Source organism: Meriones unguiculatus, chromosome 1, assembly GCF_030254825.1.
Source record: "Meriones unguiculatus strain TT.TT164.6M chromosome 1, Bangor_MerUng_6.1, whole genome shotgun sequence".
Lineage (NCBI taxonomy): Eukaryota > Metazoa > Chordata > Mammalia > Rodentia > Muridae > Meriones > Meriones unguiculatus.
This window is the reverse complement of record NC_083349.1, coordinates 104,199,175-104,213,414: the sequence shown is the minus strand read 5'-3', so window position 1 is coordinate 104,213,414 and position 14,240 is coordinate 104,199,175.

The following is a 14,240-nucleotide window of genomic DNA, read 5'->3' as shown; positions in this document are numbered from 1 at the left end:
ACGAAGGAGAGATCTCGTAAAAATGTCAAATGGATGCCACAAGTCAAGGGTCTTGCAGAAAGACTATGAAGAAGGCACTCCAAGATTCCTTCAGATGGGGAGGATGGCTCTGTATTTGCCATGATTGCTAAAGCACAAAGGCTTATGGGCTATGTCAGTGGAGGACCTCCTATCAATTCTAAGGACATAGTGAGGGCATAAGAAGCCTTGGGCATGCGTGGATGGATCCAAAGAGGAAATTGCTGCCATAGCACTCTCAGCCTATGCAGAGATGAGCAAGCTGCGGTTTGTGGGACCCATCTGGCTTACCATCTATTTTTGTAAACAATACTTCACTAGGATCCAGAAAGACCCACTTGTTGACACATTGTTTGATGGCTGCTAACCAACTACCATAGTGATGACATTGTATAGTTGACATCTTAGGGCCCACAAAACCTAAAATATCAAGTCAGTAGAAAAAGTTTACCAAGTCCTGGTCTTGTGGGAGAGACAAGTTAACTCTTGTGCAACATGTTTTGAAGAGGATCCGTGGGTTTCAATGGTGGTAAGAGGACAGCTGCCTGGTGGCCACCCAGGGGTGGTGATGTGATGGACGGATGAACATCCAGCCTGAAACTTCATAGTTTCATCTGGACTTGACATCAGAGTTTATGATGCTGTGACACACCCAAATTACAGTGTACCGCTTGGACAGGAGTATGTGCTGTGGGTCTTCCTCTTGGGGGCTGGAGTGATATGACAGAGCATCCTTTCTGCATGCTACACCATAGGTCTCCATGTCGCTTAATTCTCTCCAGGCTTTCTGATGAGCAGAATAGACAAGGAGTCTCTGGGACAGGTAGTTCACGTCAAGACAGGACCAGCAGGGACAATGACACTCCAGTGTTTCAAATCTAACATGCCCACTCCCACTATCACAGGCTTCTCACAGAAAAGGCTGGGAAACGCCAGAATGTGCAGTTTTTGATGCTGACCCCCCTCCCCCCCACTTCCCCTAATGTAGCTGTTTCTGAAAACACCTTAACGGCACCGGCTGAAAGCTGCAGCTGGTGACGGTAAAAAGAACTGGTCCATGAACCTCACAGCTGCTTTTTGTTCTTTTCCATTACATATTGTGTTTACGGGTTCACTCCAGGAGGGGAGCCTTGCATCTTTCATGCTCAGGCTCTGGAGGGTATCATTACTGCCGCTCTTTGTCCGCTCTTTACCTGATGCTGTCTCCTGTACCCGTTTCCTGTACCTGATGTTGTGTGCTATGCTACCAAGGAGGATTAGTGAAGATGCTACTGAACTATAGACGGTCGTGTTTAAGTTAATCCAATCAATTAATCGTGATTGGAGGTCTGGCAAAGGCTTAGAAGTAGAGGTGGGTTTGTTGAGGCACTGGTGCCGCCTGGTCTGGGGTGGAGCCTTGGAGTGGAAGAATGACTAGCAAGAAGAGGAGGAGGAGCTTGGCTTTGGGAAGATCCAGTGTGGAATGTTGTGGATCCAACTGAGAGCAGGTGGAAATACAAATGTGAAACAAACAAACAAACAACAACAAGAACAAAAAACATGGGGTAGAAGGAGAAGCCAGACATGATTTTTCATTGGCTAAGGCAATAGAGCTCATGCAGGCAGCCTGTGGTACTAAAGATGAAGAAAAAGGAACTGAACATGAAGGTCTTGATGGTTGTCTTCATTGAAGGCTGAACAGATGAAGAGGAAACCACAAAGAGACAAGAAGCTTCCTTCCTCCCCCTCCCTCCCTCCCTCCCTCCCTCCCTCCCTCCCTCCCTTCCTTCCTTCCTTCCTTCCTTCCACAATGAAAAGAACCAGTCTCTGCTCTCCAGAATGCTCACTGAGAGGTATCCTTAGGAAAGTGCAGTGCTGGATGGAGCTCCCAACAAAGTAGGAGTCAGGTCTGCCATTATTGGATACAGGGAACTGAGGAGGAGGAGGTGTGGAGAAAAGGGAGGGGCAAGAGGAGCAAAGCGCAGAGCCACAAAGGCTTGTCTGATTTCAAAGTTGTGCATTCTTCCAGACAGAACAGTGAGTGCCAGCCTCAACCTTTGGGCATCACTCTGCCGCACAGTCTTGAAACTTTGAGGAAGTTACTTTATATCAATTACCTACTAATTAGTGATTTTTCTGATTCTTTCTTTTCTTTCTTTCTTTCTTTCTTTCTTTCTTTCTTTTTCTTTTTTTATTTTTTATTTTTCTGTTTCTTAAGGCATTCCAGGTACACTTTTTCTTCCAGGAATTTAGTTTTTAAAGTCTTCCTCACTGGGATCCTGGAAAACACACACACACACACACACACACACACACACACACACACACAGAGAGAGAGAGAGAGAGAGAGAGAGAGAGAGAGAGAGAGAGAGAGAGGATTTAAAATGAAATTATCATGTCGTGTGGTGATAAGACTGTTCATTTTGAAATAAAAATTCTTGAGAAATGGAATATAAGTAGAAAACACAAGTCATCCATTTCTCCAATTTTTCTCTCAATCCTGTTCCTAGACATATTACAATTACATATACTTGTTACTGCACATTTATAGTTTTGCAGATTTTTTTTAGAATTATTGTGTCTAAACTAATAATCTCAGCATTTTAAAGACAGAGATTAATAGGAGTTAGTAGTCATTCCATCTCCTGTTTCCAAATGGAAGCAGTTTTGCAATATTGTCTGACAGTCTTAAAACTCCATTGTCAATGTAGACCCAATTGTGAGTGGGAACAAATTGTGTTTACTTCTGAATCATACTGTTTAGCCACCAAGTTTAACATTTGAGTAAATGCTCCAAATATGAGCTGCCAGAACAGTCTTCTCTATGGTAGGAAGATATTGTGAGCCCAGCTTGTCTCTTGTTTGAGTTTAATTCATAGTTTTATCTTGTCAGTTTGTGAGAATGTAATGGTTACACCAGGAAGCACACAGAAAGTCAAATTCTTTTTTCCTATTGGAAAAAGCTCACTTGCTTTATGCATTTTCCACTGTGCTACTAACATTGCACACTTCTGTTATACACTTCTGGTTTAAGTGTGTTTCTCACATAACAGATACATCTGGGTTTTAAAGCTTTAAGTCTTTTGGCTTTTCCTCTTTTTCACACTTTCTGTTTGTCCTGTAGAATTCTTTTCTTATTCTGTTTCCCTCCTCTAACTTTTTAAAATTAATTTTAATGTGTATGGGTATTTTGCTTGCGTGTATGTCTGTGCACCATGTACTCCTGGTATCCGGTGAAGCCAGAAAAGGGCACCAGATCCTCGGAACTGGAGTTACAGACAGTTTTGAGCTACCATGTGGGTGCTGGAAATTAAACCAGGGTTCTCCAGAAGAATAAACATCTCTTCAACACCTCCTCTAAAAATTTTAATGGTAAAAGTTATTTCCCACCTTCTAAAACTTAGTGCTTTAATTTTTTTCCAGTTAAAGGCTATTTTAGCTTTTACTGAAAATGCTCTGTGTCATATGTTCACAGGGTATAGGAAGCATGTATGTGTGTGTGCATGTATCTATATCCACCAGTTTAAGAAACAGAAAAATGAGGGCTGGCCGTGGTGACTCATGCTTGTGATCCCAGCATTCCAGAAGCTGAGGCAGGGGGACTGCCACAAGTTCAAAGCCAGCCTGGTCAACATAGTGATTTCCAAGCCAGTTTGGGTTATAGTGTTATTCTGTGTCCAAAACAAACAAACAAACAAACAAACAAACAAGCATGCAAGCAAAAATAAAGGAAGGGAGGGATTATTACAGCCTCTACTTTAGAAGCCTAGATTCTCTACCTCTGGTGTTTATGACTTCACAGATTAGATGTCATTATCATCATTGATATTTATTTTTATTTATTAATTCAATTGCCATTTTCTTTGATCACATAATTACCTTCTTGGAATGGAGAGCTCCCTTCTGATTTCTTTCTTTATTTCTTTTAATTTGTGTGCATATGTGTGCGTGTGTGCGCATGCACATGGAACTCAGAAGTCAACATTATGTCTGTCTTCCTCTATTGCACCCTTAGTTTTAGAGACAGTGTGTGATAACTGAACCTAGTGCTCACTGATCCATTTACACGGGCTGGCCAGTGAGCTCAGGGGAATCCTCCTGTCTCTGCCCAGTGCTCCCCTATTCAATGGGCCAGGGTACTGACACAGCTATCCACGCCCAGCTTTTATGTGGGTGCTGCATTCCTAACTTGGGTCCTCATGCTTGGCTGGCAGACACATTACTAACTGAGCCAGCCATCTCCCCAGCCTCCACTGTCCTTACGTCTGATACATAAGTATTTCCTACAGTGAGGATCTTTGGGTCTTCTCCTCATTGGTGCTGCTAGGCAAAGTACTCTACCACTGAAGCACACCCTCAGCCTACGAAGGGTCCCCTTTGGCTTGCTTTATTTTGCCTCTTGCACCTCTGAATCCCCACTTCTCAAGTGCTGAGGTTACAGGTGTGCACCACACCTGGCTTCTCAAGATGTTTGGGAGGTAAATTATCCTGGCTTCTGTTCGCTTGAATATGATGCATTTCATCTTCATTCTTCAGGGGTAAGTGTTGTCTTATTTCCTCCAGCATCTGGAAGACATTTTTAGTCTTTTTGCTTCTACTATTGTTGGCCCAAAGTCAGAAGCCAAGCAGATAACCTTTTTCTCTATTTTTAAGCTATTGTACTTGCCTTCAGTATCCTGCGCTTTCACCAGGATGAGTGCGGATGTGAGTATATTTTGAAATTTTCTGACATCCATAAAAATTCTTGAATTGTGGGCTCCTGAGATGGCTCAGTGGGTAAAGATGCTTGCCTCAAGGCAAATGACCTGAGTTTGATTGCCAGAACCCACATGTGGAGGAAGATAACTGACACTTATGGGAGAGAGCTTCCATGTGAGTGTCATGCGTGAACATGTATGCACCCACACGCATACATCATTTCTATTCCTAAAGCTTCACATGGCTGATTCTCACACTTCATGCTTCTGCTCTAATACCTCATTCTGTAAGTGGTCTTCTAATTTTTTTTTTTTTAATTACAAGCTCGTGTGAGAGAATTTTATGATGCTTGCGCCTGAGAAAATATCCCTTATATATTCATGTTCATTAATGCCTGATTAATACATTTTAGCTTAAAGTACTTTCAGAATAGGTTTGTGGAATGAATTTGCTGTATTACCTCTGCTGCCAGTGTCGGGGGCGGGTTAGAGACTTTTTTTTTTCTTCCAACTAAAATTAAGGTCAAGACACAACATTTTCTTTGCTAACTTTCTTTGCTTAACAAATATTTTCTACTTTACTCTTTTACTGGGCATGTGGGCCTTTGGGGACTCATTCCAGAGCTCCATGCTGACACTGCACTGCCTTGTTGCAAAGCTCCCCTGTGCCCCTTCCTCAGGTGCTGTTAAAACTGAAAGGTCTAATTTACAAAATATCAGCAAATGCCCCAAGGGTCTCCTGCCTGCCTGGGTGAGCTTCAGCAGCTCTTCTGGCTTCCATTCCTTTTTGAATCTGAGGGTTGAGATAACTTAATTTCCTGCCAACTCTGCTATTCATTTTGTCCAGCGTTTCAAAGGTGTTCTTTAGAGAAAGGTTGCCAGGACAGAGTGTCACGCTGCCAGAAACGTGCATGAGGAGTCTCCTTTCAACAAAAGATGTTCAATCAAGGATATGGGAATGGGACAGTTTTTAGGATACTCCCACAGGTCCAAGACCTGATGCTTGCTTAAGTCTGAGTTCTGAGTTGTGTCTGGAGACAGTTTCAAACCAAGCTCTGCCTCTTATTACTGCTGAGTGTGGCAGTGGTCAAACTTTCTCCGCAAAGGGCAAGAGACAGGTATTTGCAGGGTCTATGCAACTATTTTCAACAATACATTACAATATGTAACGGGGCCTGTGTTTCAGTGAAACTTTCTTTACAACACAGGCAGGGTGGATGTGTTTACAATACAGGGCTGGATGCAGCTTTTGGGTTTTAGTTTTGGCTTTGTGCAATATCCCCAGTGTCACTTATAGGTTGCTGTGAACATTAAGCTAGTAAATTAGTGGCATGCTAATGCTTGCTACCAGGATGCTGTGGGAAAGGAGGAAGACATCTTTGAACTAGTTCCCTGACTTGTTAACATAAGGACGCCTGCACTTCAGAACTTTCAAATGTGTCCAGTGTCGCCTCCTCTGCCGTTAGTCACTGATGGTTCATTATGGAAAGGTAAGGTGGTGCAGTAATAGACAGCCTCCACCTTGTGTTTCTGTCCTCTGTCAACAAAAGTACCTGAAGTTTGACTTTGCAGCATCTCCACGGAGGGAAGAAATCAACATACAACTCTGTTTCACACCTTTGATTAAGAAACTGCTAGAGAAAGATCCATTTTTCCCGGAATAGCTTTCTCTCACTGGAAGATTTGAGGTAGAAAATCTGTAGAGGTAGATCAGGAAACCATTCATGATCGCAAAGAAATTATTCAATGTGCTGAACCAGAAAGTGACACACTCAAACTGTAGCCCCCACAGACCTCTTAAGATGCGGGGAAAGCCAAGCTTATCTGTTTCTAACAGCTTCCAGCAGAGGAGCCATCCCATGCCATCACTGAGCAACCTCCAAAATGGTCCCTCTTTAAAAATGGAGAGTTGAAGAGTTTAGTTCCTACCTGCCCATCTTAGATGCTCAGGCCCCTGTTTCTCAAACTCTTAATCAAACTCTTCTTTTTGGAAAAAAGGATGGCTGTCTGTTTTCTAATTATTGGACTACCTGCTGCTATTGTGCATGAGAAAGGCTAGAGCCATTGTTTATTTTAAAACACTCAGCATCCCCCCTGAATTGTGTACTGTGTTAATAGTGGAACTAAGGCACACCGAGCCTTGTTCCCCACACAGTTCCTCCAGGGATGAAGCTGAGGCCTGGAAATCACTGTGGGTGCAGGCAATTTCACGGAGGGGGGCTGTGGCCAGTTATTCATGGAGGGAAGAAGACACCGAGGAATAGAAGGACGGTAGCATTACTTCTAAGAGGAACAAAGTGCAGCACGCTCCAGGCGGAGGGTGGGAAAGGGTTAAGTGTGAACTCGTTGGCAGCTGGCACGAGTAACCCGATCCTGCTCAGCAGCAGCTTTTTAAACCTGAGTTTTAAAACCAGGAAACCCGGAGGACTCCAGACACTGAGCTGGTTTTACTGGTCTCAGCTCTCTGTTTAGAAAGCCAGGCTTTTCCTCCTGAGCTGGTGTGTCTTTGGGGGTATGAGTTACTTCTGTGCACGCCTCAGTTCACCCACGTTACTGTGGGTTTTACTAGTTTCATTCGCAGAGACCGTCCTGGTGTCTGCTCATAGGGGCCAAGTAAGATGCTAACTAAAAGGATGCTATAAAATCAGGGAGTGTTTGAATGAGGGAGTTCTGTCCGTAGAAGAGTGTTCAGAACCAAACTCAGCCAGATTCCTTCTACACAACTTCTCAAACCACTTTTCAAGTTCAGGGTTGGGAAAATTTCTTCACCCTATAGAGAGCTTCTATAATTGTTTCTACTGCTTGGCTTAGTAGAAACAATTTATATTGAGGAATGATGTGGGTTTGGTAGGGCTCTGAATGCAGACAGCTTCTGACAGGCACATCAGTGTCCTAGCCAGACCTCAGCGGCTGATACCTGTCACCTGCTTTAATCTTCACTGGAACCAAGAATGTGAAAATAGTCACGGGAAGGAAGTGTTCTTAAAGTGCAGGTTTAAAGTTCAGTGTCCAGGCTGGACAAAAGGCACTGAGTTGAGGGAAAGGAAAGTGAAGGCTAGTCGCTGAAAAGGCTTAAGCTGTCTTCTGAAGGAAAGGACTTGACAGGGCAGATCAGGGTGTCTGAGAGAATGATGGGAGGAGAAGTTTGGAGGCAGGAATCTGGGCCTCATGTTTCTACTTCTTGGGGAGTCTCAGGGTCTTGTTTTCCTTCCAAAGAGAAGGACAAAATGATAGGAAAGTGTAGATGAGACAGATGGGGAGTAGGCCAAAGTTACCCTGAAAAAGTGTGAGTCTTCCAAATGCAGCAACGTTGGAATTGATGAGGATTAGTGGCTGCTGCCTTCATCCCTCCTTTTTTGATTGCTTCCACTGCCTTTAGATAATGACTTCATCCATCTGATGGGAGGCAAGGAATACGTTTTGAAAAGAAATTATCTAGTGTTCATTGTGTGTGCGTGTAGGAGTACATTCATGGATGTGTGGGTGCCGGAGGACAACATTGGGTATTATTCCTCAGGTCCCATCCAACTTTTATTCCTCTTTCTTTTTTCTCTTTGTGCTTTGAGACCAGCTCTCTTAGTGGCTTGGAGATTGCCAAGTAGGTTAGGCTCGCTGACTAGCTGGCCACAGGGATCTGCTGATCTCCACCTCCCCAGTACTGGGGTCACAGATTCGTGCTGGGCACACCATCTCCCACAGCTCAGGTCTCCTTTCCGGCTCTCAACGGCTAAATGTAAGTGGCGTCATGCTGCATTGCTATTGTATGAAACTTTTACCGTCGATAAAAGAAACTACATAGGTAATTCAAATTACTAATGCCTTGAATTTTCAATAAAGAAGCAATGGCGGCAACTCAACAACATGGGAGGCATTGAGGCAGACGTGAAACAGGAATTTCCTTTTAAAACTGGGTCACCATTTATAAGTGACTGTATCCGGTTATAGAGAAGATTATTACCCACCTGGCACCCAACCAGTCTTGCAGCTGTCTGAGCATCTTTGAACTTAATTCAAGCAGAGAAACTAGGAAAACCTCATGCTCTATATGAAAGGACACAGAAGTGTTTAAAACAGAGATTCTGAAGTGGAATAAAAACAAATTTGCAGGACATCTTGTGATCAAAAGACAAGTGTTCTGTAGATCTGTTTGTTGAAGTGTGTCTCAGTTTGGGGCATATTCTAAATGGTTTTTTTCCCCCTCGACACAGGAACAACCCCATTCGAATTTATTTATTTATGTGTGTATTTTTATGGGAGCACACATGCAAACATGTCACAACATGTGTGTGTGGATCGGAGGACAACTTGCGGAGCCAGTCTCTCTTTCCACCATTCTGGGGATGCGACTCAGGGCGTCAGGCTTGGTGGGCAACTGCCTTCACTTGCTGAGTAACCTCAGTGGTCCCAGATTTTCTTTATACCTTACGGGCACAGTGAAGCTTGCTGGACATTAATGCTGGCTGTTAATGAAAGGTGTAGATAAAATTACATGGGCAGTTATTTAATTATATAGCTTCACATCTAATGCTCAAGAGTTCCAAATAAGAAGAAATGATAGGGAGCATGCCACAACATATAGGCTAGGGTAAGAACTTCCTAAAGAGGGCACCATTTGCTCAGCAGGTCAGAGCAAGAACTGGAAAACTGGACCTCAGTGAAACTAAAAATACTTTCTGTACAGCAAGTAAATAGTTTAATCAGGAGAAAGTTCACAGAATAAGAGCAATTCCTTATCAGTTATGTATCCCTGAGTAGATTAATATCTAGAATACACAAAGATCTCAAAAAACAATGTATCAAGGCAACAAAGAAACCAGTAAAATAAACAAGCTGTAGCTCTGACCAAATAATGTGGTTTAGTGAAATACTTGGGGTGGAAAGTATTTAAATAGGGAGGCAGGGGAAAAGAGACAGAGGGGAGGTTTAACAATATAAAAGAATATATGAACAAGTCATACAGAAACACTATGTTATAACCCAATTTTGAAACTATAATTGAAAAAAAATAGTTTATAGAGCAATACCTTGCAAGACAGGACAAGATTGTTTATAGAAGTTTTTATAATGGGCCAGAGAGATGGCTCAGTGGTTAATTGCACTGCCTGCTCTTCTGGAGGTCCTGAGTTCAATTCCCAGCAACCACATGGTGGCTCACAATCATTTATAATGGGATCTGCTGCTCTCTTCTGTCATACAGGCATCCATGCAAATAGAGTGCTCATATGTATAAACAAATAAATCTTTAAGAAGAAGTTATATAATAGTTTATAGAACAATACCTTGCAAGGCTGGACAAGACTGCTTATAGAAGTTATGGGTTATTAAATAAAAATCCCAGTGCCAGATGTGGGATACATCTTTTTAAAGCAGAGAGGCTCTAGATTCCCTCCAAAACAACACAGGATTTTGCTATTTCTGTTGGATGCCCATCCGAACTAGATGACAAGACCGTATTGCTGAAGATAGCACACATGTTGATTACAAGATATAGAGAAACTAAGCTCAAACTGAAATGGACGCTGGGCAGCTTTCATGGTACCAGAAAGTGCTATGTGGGCAGCTGGAAGACAAGAATGGCTCTCTGATAATCATACCTGGCTATAATCTTAAAATAACCGCAGCACCAACATGCCAAACAAGATGTGCCCAACTGTGTGACAGAGGCATGACTGTTACAGAAGAAACCAACCGCTCTTCGATTGGACTTGAGGTCCCCTCCACAAGAAGTAACACATTTCTGGTACAATAAATTCTGATTAAAAAGAACAAAATACCAACCAAGCCATCAACCAACAACAGCGTAACTTTATGCCTGGGGAAGTAATAGGCTTTAAGAGAGAGCCTAATAATGTGGCGTAGTAATGAATTATATTTGTGCCCTCAGAAAAATGATACTCAGAGCCTTAATCAGAGAAGTCTCTCTCTGAAGTAAAAAGCTACCATGTCCTGAGTGACTTGGGTATGGAAACCTGACTGGGGCGGTGAGGGAATGAAGAAAGGACAGACACACAGACATGTGCACAGAAAAGCTAGGGGTAAGCTGGACTACGCACACTCTCATGGCGTGGCACCAGTTATGCTGCAGCCAGGAGCTACAGCGAGATTTTTGTGCACAGCACGAGTGGAGTGGTGAGGTAACCTTGGTAGGCCATCTCAGTCTGTAAACTGTTAGGGAGGAGGAAGCTGCAGCTTGTAGCTTTTGCGCGTCCTGCTCAATCATTCATAAACACGTGATGTGGACCCCAGAAAGGCTCTGCCAATTTCCCGCGGGTCTCTGATGTGGCTGTGCCCACGTCAAACGGTACACATTTGCTTTACACGTTCCCTCAAGGGTTCCACAGCTCCTGACAAAAAGCAAGCGCAGACACATGAATGCTTCAGTTGCTAAGAGTAAGCGAAGACTGGGTGCCAAGCCCTAAACAAGACATTTACCTCATCCCGTCTCAGGTTCCGGGAACCTTGTGGAAGAGGGCTGGAAGGAGTGTAAGATCCAAAGGTTGAGAGGACTGTGGTGGAACCGTCTGGCCACGGTCCAGCCGTGCAGACCGTGGACTCAATGCAGCCGTGCCTCTCCACAGCGATCCTGCGTAAGGACAGTCCTGCCACGAGACAACCATGAATGCGGAGGGACTCGAGGGCCCTAGCTCTGTCTTCCACCGATAGATTCCGGGAATAGCGAACCCATTAGGCTCCGACGGAAAGTCTCAAACCCTCAGTCATACGCATGGCCCTGGTTACACCCACTGGGTCTCAAAAGAAGACAAAGACTCACCAATATAGTGAAGGGGCTTGTGGGAAGGAGAAGGGGCTGACGGGGCAGGGGAATAAGGGGTGAGGGTAAATGACGTTGCTAGGCATGCTTGTATGAATATTTCATAACACAAGTTTAATTAGGAAAATTGATTAAAAAATGGAAGTTCTGAATAAAAGGAAAGTACATGAAGTCTCAGTGAGGGCTAAATCAACGAGGAGGTTATATTTAGTACCTGCCACTGTGTTCTACTTGTCTTTCATTATAGGGAACACAATTCAGACAGGAACTACAGTGATCAGAGCAGGAAACTGATGTTTCCTTTTTATTGACCGTCTTATTCAAACTGGAGTAAGGGCAGGCCCACGGTCCTGCCATTTTCTCCCCTGTGATCTTAGCTTTTTTTCTCCTCATAGAGCTTGTTGCCTATTCCGTCATCCCTTATCCTTATTTTCTTTTAAAGACTTATCTTTATGTGTATGAGCGTTTTGCCTGAAGGCATGTCTGTATGCTGTGTGCATGCTTTGTCCACAGAGGCCACAAGAGGGGGCTAGATCCTCTGGAACTGGAATTTTGGAGGGTTGTAAACTACCATATGGGAGCTGGAAACTGATCTCAGGTTCTGTGTAAGAGCAGCTCTTTACCTCTGGGCCATTTCTCTGCTGCCTCAGCCCCTAGTCCCCCCCCCCCCTTTTTACTTCTAACCAAATATGCCATAACTTGTCTGCCAACTGTATCAGATGTACACTCTTTGTACGGAATATTCAGGATTGTCACGGCCAACACAAAGGCGCTTACTGGTCCAGGGAGCATTGACTTGCAATCCAGTACTATATTTACTTAAGTTCTGAACTTAACATGGAAGTCGGTTTTGATGGGGGGGTGGTTTGAGACAGGGTTTCTCAGGGTAGCCTTGGCTGTCCTGGACTTGATTTGTAGACCAAGCAGGTCTCAAACTCACAAAGATCCGCCTGCCTCTGCCTCCCCAAGTGCTGGGGTTAGGGTCATGTGCCACCACACCCAGTAGTTTTTAATTTTTTTAAAGATTGAACAAACACAAGTTTAAGACCCTGGAAGATGGCAACCAATGTTTATTGAAGAACAACTGAAGATGCTTTAAGGGAAGGGACGTTCTGGGGGAATCCTCAGTGTTTATTGCTGTCTTCATTGGAGGCGCCTTGCATTTCTTTTCAAGGTAGCCTTGTCTCTATCTTGCTTACATAGCTCAGCAGACAGATTCTGACATCTTCCTTTATCTGTACGTTATTTCTTATCAAGACTGAGCTAGGTGTTAGGGAGGAAGTTATACACTTTCAATCTCTTTTATCTCTATGTTTTAATCTTTTTTGAGGCTGTCTCACAGTGTAGCTCAGGCTGGTCTTGAACTCCTGATTCTCCTGCCTCAGCCTCCACCGTTCCTGGGTTACAGGCTTGTGTCATGATGCTTGGTCTTTGATTTTGGTTAATCGTTGAAAGTACAAGAGAGAGGACTGTGGGAACGAATTAGGTACCCATTTTGGGTTCTGCCTGGAGTTGAAGAGTCCCTCCCTGCCCTGCTCCCCAGTCATGCTGGAAGCAGGATTTCCTGTCTCTTCTACTTTGTATGAGTAGAAGAATAACAGCTAGCCACACTGTAAGGGTGTGGGCTTAACCCCAGCCCAAACCAGAGTGAGCTGATGTTCAGAAGAGGCTTCCAGAATCAGAGCGAGCAGCCTGAAAAGACGTGCCCAAAAACTCACCCTTCCTTCTTTCCTCCCTCCCTCTCTTCTTCCCTCCCTCTCTCCCTTCCTTTTTACCCATTTTTCTTCTTTCCTTTCTTTTCCTTCCTTTTGCTTTTTGGCTACAGCGCTTGCAGGCAGGCCTCACCACCCTCAGCACGGCTCTTCTGCCCTCTCCGTGTTTCTTGCTTCCCTTCCTCTTCTCTTCTCTCTGTCTGTGCCCATCTTCACTCATCCACCTCTTGCCCTTCCCCTATTGTGGTTTCACTGTTGTTCTATCCTCACCATGACCCCCTTTGCTCATTCTTGTACTATGTATGTTTTTCTGACAAACCTTTTCTCTTTCTCTCTTGTACAAGTCAGCTATATTCTGCTGTGATGAGGAAATACCTTGGGTAATAAGCTTGTAAGTGAAAAGGCTTGTTTAGTTTATGGATTTGGAGCTCCCTGTCTATGACTTCTCTTGGTCTCAGCTGAGACAGCACATTATGGCGGAAGAGTGTGGCAGAGCAGATTTCTCACCTCATGACTGGGGAAGTAACAAGGGCAAAGGAAGAGATCATGGTCCCACTATCCCTCTTGAAGGCAGGGTCCCAGTGACTTGTGGACTTCCCACAAAGCTGCTGCTGCTTCTAAAGGTCTTATCACCTCCCAGCAATACCTCTCTGGGGACCAAGCCTTTAAGACACAGGCCCTTGGAAGATGCTCATGCAAACTGTAACATCATGCCCTCCAGCCTCTGTCCCTCAACCACCCTCTCGCTGTTTCTCTCCCTCTTCACATTGTGTGCACACTGTGATTTTTTATTTTAATTGTTGTCCTTTCACCTTTCTCTTTCTAAGAATTTCTTGATGAGACTAAATATGATAGGGAAGGGGGGACGGGGCCTGCATGAAATCCTTGGCTGAAGAAAACACGCATAGAAACATTTTTGATCATAGGCAGCCCCTAAATTTGATTTGTAGCTGACCTTAAATGTAGGAAAAGATTTTCAATTACAAAACTCATAAAGTCTAGAGATGAGAGAACCTGACTGCGTTCTGAGTTTGACTAATGGTCTCAAAGCGCTTTGAAACG